The sequence below is a fragment of the Arachis hypogaea genome, chromosome 7 (assembly GCF_003086295.3).
Source record: "Arachis hypogaea cultivar Tifrunner chromosome 7, arahy.Tifrunner.gnm2.J5K5, whole genome shotgun sequence".
NCBI lineage: Eukaryota > Viridiplantae > Streptophyta > Magnoliopsida > Fabales > Fabaceae > Arachis > Arachis hypogaea.
In genome coordinates this window covers 42,311,268-42,319,021 of record NC_092042.1, presented here as the reverse complement: position 1 = coordinate 42,319,021, position 7,754 = coordinate 42,311,268, and the positions used below count along the sequence as shown (strand labels likewise).

General features: G+C 40.3%; 1 non-coding gene across 1 annotated transcript; it reads right to left on the bottom strand.

Annotated features, from left to right (window-relative positions):
* Positions 1 to 7,362: 7,362 nt before the first annotated feature.
* Positions 7,363 to 7,470, bottom strand: LOC112704738 (small nucleolar RNA R71). The gene has a single exon (XR_003155347.1). It is a non-coding gene; the product is annotated as a small nucleolar RNA R71 (small nucleolar RNA).
* Positions 7,471 to 7,754: the final 284 nt, after the last annotated feature.

Sequence of the window (7,754 nt, the reverse complement as noted above, 5' to 3'; positions counted from 1 at the left end):
CATTGAAATTGTAGCTGAGAACGACTACTTCTATGCTTCCGAAAGAGGGAACACTAGAGGGGTAATGGAGCTAAACAATGTAGATGCTCTGCTGACTCAAAACAAGCTCATCACCAAGCAGCTAGCTAACCTCACCAAGAAGATGGAAAGAAGTCAAGTAGCAGCAATCACCACTTCAACTCAAGAGGAAGCAAGTGAAGAGGAAGAGGGCACTCAGGAGCAAGCTAACTACATTAGGAATTCACCTAGACAAAACCATGATCCATACTCAAAGACCTACAACCTTGGATGGAGGAATCACCCGAACTTTGCTTGGGGGAATCAACAAGACCAAGGCCAAAATCAGAGACGTCACAACCCCAACAACAATACAGCCCATTCTTCATTTGATGACAAAATCTCTAAGATTGAAATATTACTTGAAAGCATATGCAGAGATATCCAAGACAGTAAAACATTCCGAGAGGAAGTGCAGTCAAATATGCAGAACCAAGATGCTGCCATCAAGAAGCTTGAGACACAAGTTGGTTACCTATTCAATCAGACTTCTAGCAACAACCGAAGCAAAAAAGAGGAGTGTCAAGCTATCACTCTTAGGAGTGGGAAGAAACTGAAGGAATTTGACCAGAAGACACTAGAAGATGACTCAATTGATGAAGGAGAAAAGCAAGATGGAAATCAATCCCCAACTTCTAAAGTACAAAAAGAAGAAGGGAAGCTGAAGCTAGATGTCCCGAGAGTTCCATACCCTCAGCAATTGAAGAAAAAGGGAGATGACAACCAGTTTTTGAGATTTTTAGAAATCTTCAAAAAGCTACAAATCAACATACCCTTTGCTGAAGAAATAGAACAAATGCCTCTCTATGCCAAGTTCTTAAAGGAGCTCATGACTAAGAAGAGAAGCTGGAAGAACAACGAAACTGTGATACTGACCGAAGAATGTAATGCTATCATTCAGCACAAATTACCCCAGAAATTGAAGGATCCAGGGAGTTTTCAAATCCCCTGTGTCATAGGTGAGATCACAGTAGAGAAGGCTCTCTGTGACTTAGGAGCCAGCATCAATTTGATGTCAGTAGCCATGATGAGGAAGATGAAGATCGAAGAGGCCAAACCAACAAAAATGGCCTTACAATTGGCAGACCGATCATTCAAGTTCCCTCACGGCATAGTAGAGGATTTGTTGGTGAAGGTGGGAAACTTCATATTTCCAGCCGATTTTGTAGTGTTGGACATGCAGGAGGAAGCCAAGGCCTCCATTATCCTGGGAAGACCCTTCCTGGCCACTGCTGGAGCTGTCATTGATGTCCAAAAAGGTGATCTTACCTTAAGATTACACAATGAGAAGATGACATTCAATGTATTCAAGGCCATGAGTTACCCACCAGAACAATTCGGGGAATGCATGAGATTAGATGCACTTGAGGAAGAAGTGCAGGAGAGCTTCGAAAAAGAAGGATCAGAAGAGCCAGAGAGAGTTATGGAAGAGGAGTATGAATCAAGTGAAGAGGTGGTAATAGCAGAATTCATATACAAGAAGCACCAAAAGTAGAGAACCAAAAGTCAGAAGCACCCAAACTTGAGCTCAAGGCACTGCCACCTACTCTCAAATATGCATACTTAGGAGAAAATGAAAGTTACCCAGTGATCATAAGCTCATCCCTCAGCCAGAATCAAGAGGATAAACTACTCCAAGTATTGAGGAAGCACAAGGATGCCATTGGATGGACTCTTGCTGACTTAAAAGGAATCAGTTCAGCCATATGCATGCATAAGATACTACTAGAAGAGGATGCCAAACTGTTCATTCAATCTCAAAGAAGGCTGAACCCAATCATGAAAGAGGTGGTGCAGAAAGAAGTTATGAAGTTATGGCAGGGAGGGGTGATCTACCCTATCTCAGACAGCCCATGGGTCAGCCCTGTACATGTTGTCCCAAAGAAGGGAGGAATCACTGTAGTTCCAAATGAGAAAAACGAATTAATCCCTACAAGGACGGTCACTGGATGGCGGATGTGCATAGACTACAGAAAACTCAACGAAGCTACACGAAAAGATCATTTCCCCCTTCCATTCATGGATCAGATGTTGGAATGACTTGCAGGCCACGCATATTATTGTTTTCTTGATGGTTATTCGGGATATAACCAAATAGTGGTTGATCCTAGAGACCAAGAGAAAACCTCATTCACTTGCCCATATGGAGTGTTTGCCTACAGGCGAATGCCATTTGGGCTATGTAATGCGCCTGCAACTTTCCAACGCTGCATGCTTTCTATCTTCTCAGACATGATAGAGAAATTCATCGAAGTCTTTATGGATGACTTCTCAGTATTTGGAGATTCTTTTCCTAGCTGCCTACAGCACCTTGCCTTGGTATTGAAAAGATGCCAAGAGACCAACCTGGTCTTGAACTGGGAGAAATGTCACTTCATGGTGACAGGAGGAATAGTCCTTGGTCATAAGGTCTCTAACCAAGGCATTGAGGTAGACAGAGCCAAAGTTGAACTTATTGAAAAACTTCCTCCACCCAGTGATGTCAAGGCAATTAGGAGCTTTTTAGGGCATGCTGGTTTTTACAGAAGGTTTATTAAAGATATTTCAAAGATAGCCAAGCCCTTAAGCAATCTCCTTATATCTGATACACCATTTGTCTTCGATGAAACATGCATGTTAGCTTTTGAAAACTTGAAAATGAGGTTATCATCTGCACCTATCATTTCCCCACCTGACTGGAATTTACCATTTGAACTGATGTGTGATGCATCTGATTTTGCAATAGGGGCAGTGTTAGGACAGAGGAAAGATAACTTAATCCATGTGATATACTATGCCAGCAAGGTTCTTAATGATGCTCAAAGAAATTATACCACAACCGAAAAGGAACTGCTGGCAATAGTTTTCGCATTTGACAAGTTTAGATCGTACCTCATTGGTGCAAAAGTGATTATTTTCACAGATCACGTAGCACTTAAATATTTGTTTGCTAAGCAAGAATAAAAACCGAGACTAATAAGATGGATCTTATTGTTGCAGGAATTTGATATTGAAATCAGAGACAAGAAAGGAGTGGAGAACAAGGTAGCAGATCACCTCTCCAGAATCCCTCAAGATGAAGGTGGGGCACATGATACTCATGTAAACGAGCTCTTCCCTGATGAAAAATTGATGATAGTTCACATGATACATAAACACCAGTAAAGAAAGCTCATGAATGATGCAAAACACTTTGTCTAGGACGAGCTATATCTCTTCAAGAAGTGTTCAGATGGAGTCCTTAGAAGATGTGTTTCGGAAGAAGAAGGACGAGAGGTCCTATGGAATTGCCACAGCTCAAGTTATGGAGGCCACTTTGGAGGGGACAGAACTGCAGCAAAGGTTCTACAAAGTGGGTTCTTTTGGTCGACCCTTTTCAAAGACGCCAAGGAACTGGTAAAAAGCTGCAATGAATGCCAAAGAGCGGGAAACTTGCCCAAAAGAAATGCCATGCCACAAAATTTCATCTTAGATCTGGAATTGTTTGATGTGTGGGGAATAGATTTCATGGGGCCGTTTCCAACTTCACATGCAAACAAGTACATCTTAGTAGCTGTGTGATGAGCGGATAATTTGTACGCTTTTTGGCATTGTTTTTAGTATGTTTTTAGTATGATCTAGTTAGTTTTTAGTATATTTTTATTAGTTTTTAGTTAAAATTCACTTTTCTGGACTTTACTATGAGGGACCTGAGCAAAAATCTGATTCAGAGACTGAAAAGGACTGCAGATGCTGTTGGATTCTGACCTCCCTGCACTCGAAGTGGATTTTCTGGAGCTACAGAAGCCCAATTGGCGCGCTTTCAACGGTGTTGAAAAGTAGACATCCTGGGCTTTCCAGCAATATATGATAGTCCATACTTTGCCCAAGATTTGATGGCCCAAACCGGCGTTCAAATTCACCCTCAGAATTCCCAGCGTTAAACGCCGGAACTGGCACAAGAATGGGAGTTAAACGCCCAAACTGGCATAAAAGCTGGCGTTTAACTCCAAGAAGAGTCTCTACACGAAAATGCTTCAATGCTCAGCCCAAGCACACACCAAGTGGGCCCGGAAGTGGATTTTTATGTCATTTACTCATCTCTGTAAACCCTAGGCTACTAGTTCTCTATAAGTAGGACCTTTTACTATTGTATTTTCATCTTTTGATCATGTTTTTATGATTGAACCCACTTTGGGAGGCTGGCCATTCGGCCATGCCTAGACCTTTGTTCTTATGTATTTTCAACGGTGGAGTTTCTACACACCATAGATTAAGGTGTGGAGCTCTGCTGTACCTCGAGTATTAATGCAATTACTATTGTTCTTCTATTCATTTCCGCTTGTTCTTGTTCTAAGATACCACTTGTTCTTCAACTTGATGAATGTGATGATCCGTGACACTCATCATCATTCTCACCTATGAACGTGTGACTGACAACCACCTCTGTTCTACCTTAGATTGGGTGGATATCCCTTGGATTCCTGATACACGATGCATGGTTGATCGCCTGACAACCGAGTGCTCGCCTGACAACCGAGCCAGCCATTCCGTGAGATCAGAGTCTTCCTGGTATAGGCTAGAACTGATGGCGGCATTCAAGAGAATCCGGAAGGTCTAACCTTGTCTGTGGTATTCTGAGTATGATTCAATGATTGAATGACTGTGACGTGCTTCAAACTCCTGAGGGCGGGGCGTTAGTGACAGACGCAAAAGAATCACTGGATTCTATTCCGGCCTGATCGAGAACCGACAGATGGATAGCCGTGCCGTGACAGGGTGCATTGAACATTTCCACTGAGAGGATGGGAGGTAGCCACTGACAACGGTGAAACCCTTGCTTAAGCTTGCCATGGAAAGGAGTAAGAAGGATTGGATGAAGACAGTAGGAAAGCAGAGAAACGGAAGGGACAGCATCTTCATACGCTTATCTGAAATTCCTACCAATGAATTACATAAGTATCTCTATCTTTATCTTTATGTTTTATTCGTATATCACCATATCCATTTGAGTTTGCCTGACTAAGATTTACAAGGTGACCATAGCTTGCTTCATACCAACAATCTCTGTGGGATCGACCCTTACTCGCGTAAGGTTTATTACTTGGACGACCCAGTACACTTGCTGGTTAGTTGTGCGAAGTTGTGTTTATGCCATGGTATTGAACACCAAGTTTTTGGTTTCATCACCGGGGATTATTTGAGTTGTGAAAAGTATTGATCACAATTTCGTGCACCAAGTTTTTGGCGCCGTTGCCGGGGATTGTTCGAGTATTTCGGCAAGCTTTTGGTCCGGTAACATCAGTGCCAAAGTTCTGATCCGGCAACAGCACCAAGTTTTTGGCGCCGTTGCCGGGGATTGTTGAGTTTGGACAACTGACGGTTCATCTTCAAGGTGATGTTCTTGTCATCACTAAAGCTGATTGATCTTCATCAATTTAGCTCTTGAATGCAATGTCCTGCTGAAGCTTGGCTAGCCATGTCTAATTTCTTTAGACTAAAGCTTTAGACTAACATTGCATGATTCCTGGAATTCTCATTAAGAATTTTGATATCTTTATTTTTCCTCTTCACTTAATTTTCGAAAAAAAAAACACAAAAAAATTACAAAATTATAAAAACCAAAAAAATATTGCATGTTTGAGTCTAGTGTCTCATTTTAAGTTTGGTGTCAATTGCATGCATTCATTCATGTGTCTTAGGGATCTTCAAGTTGTTCTTGATGATTTCTTACTCTGATCTTTGAATTCTTTTGACTTGAGTGTTTAGGTGTCTCATATGCATTCTCATTAGTGTCAGTAGTATACAAACTGCTAAGTTTGGTGTCTTGCATGCATTGTTATTTGATTTTAGTTGTATTTTGATTATTCCTTATTATTAAAAATCCAAAAATATTTTTAATTTGTGTCTTTTCAAGTCAATAATACAGAGAATTGAAGATTCAGAACATACTGCAGAGGAATTCCACAGAAAAAGCTGGGCGTTCAAAACGCCCAGTGAAGAAGGACAGACTGGCGTTTAAACGCCAGCCAGGGTACCTGGTTGGGCGTTTAACGCCCAAAAGGGTAGCATTTTGGGCGTTAAACGCCAGAATGTGCACCATTCTGGGCGTTTAACGCCAGGATGGCACAAGAGGGAAGATTTTGTTTTCAAATCAATTTTTTTTCAAGTTTTCAAAATCTTTTCAAAATCAAATCTTTTTCAAATCATATCTTTTCAATCAAATCTTTTTCAAAATCAATTTCTCTCTACTTTCAAAAATACTTGCTATCAATTAATGATTTGATTCAACATTTCAAGTATGTTGCCTTTTCTGTTGAGAAAGGTTTAATGTTTGAATCATATCTTTTCTTGATAGCCAAGTCATTAATTTTCAAAATCAAATCTTCTTAAAATGTTTTTCAAATCATATCTTCTCAATCACATCTTCTTAAAACCAATCATATCTTCTTAACCACATCTTTTTCAAAATAACTTTCAATCAAATCTTTTTGATTTCTAATTTCAAAATCTTTTTCAAAAATCACTTTACTTCTTTCCCACTTTTATTTTCAAAAATCAATTAGTATTTTTCAAAATGTTTTCAAAATCTTTGACTTAATTTTCGAAAATTACTTCTCCTCTTTTCACATCCTTCTATTTATGGACTAACACTATTCCTTAATGCAAAATTCGAACTCCATCCTCTTTGATAAGTTCGAATTTTCTACCTCTGCCTTCTACTTTTCTTTTCCTCTGACACCTCAAGGAATCTCTATACTGTGACATAGAGGATTCCATATTTTCTTGTTCTCTTCTCTTTCATATGAGCAGGAGCAAAGACAAAAGCATTCTTGTTGAGGCTGATCCTGAACCTGAAAGGACCTTGAAGCGAAAGCTAAGAGAAGCTAAGGCACAAATCTCTGTAGAGGACCTAACAGAAATCTTCAAAGAAGAAGAACAAATGGCAGCCGAAAACAACAACAATGCCAACAATGCAAGGAAGGTGCTGGGTGACTTTACTGCACCTACTCCCGACTTCTATGGGAGAAGCATCTCTATCCCTGCCATTGGAGCAAACAACTTTGAGCTTAAGCCTCAATTAGTTTCTCTAATGCAACAGAATTGCAAGTTCCATGGACTTCCATTGGAAGATCCTCATCAGTTTTTAGCTGAATTCTTGCAAATCTGTGACACTGTCAAGACTAATGGGGTTGACCCTGAGGTCTACAGACTTATGCTATTCCCTTTTGCTGTAAGAGACAGAGCTAGAACATGGTTGGACTCTCAACCTAAAGAAAGCTGAACTCTTGGGAAAAGCTAGTCAATGCCTTCTTGGCAAAGTTCTTTCCACCTCAAAAATTGAGTAAGCTTAGAGTGGAAGTCCAAACCTTCAGACAGAAGGAAGGAGAATCCCTCTATGAAGCTTGGGAAAGATACAAACAATTAATCAGAAAGTGTCCATCTGATATGCTTTCTGAATGGAGCATCATAGGTATTTTCCATGATGGTCTGTCTGAACTATCCAAAATGTCTTTGGATAGCTCTGCTGGAGGATCTCTTCATCTGAAGAAGACGCCTACAGAAGCTCAAGAGCTGATTGAAATGGTTGCAAATAACCAATTCATGTACACTTCTGAAAGGAATCCTGTGAACAATGGGACTAGTCAGAAGAAAAGAGTTCTTGAGATTGACACTCTGAATGCCATATTGGCTCAGAACAAAATATTGACTCAACAAGTCAATATGATTTCTCAAAG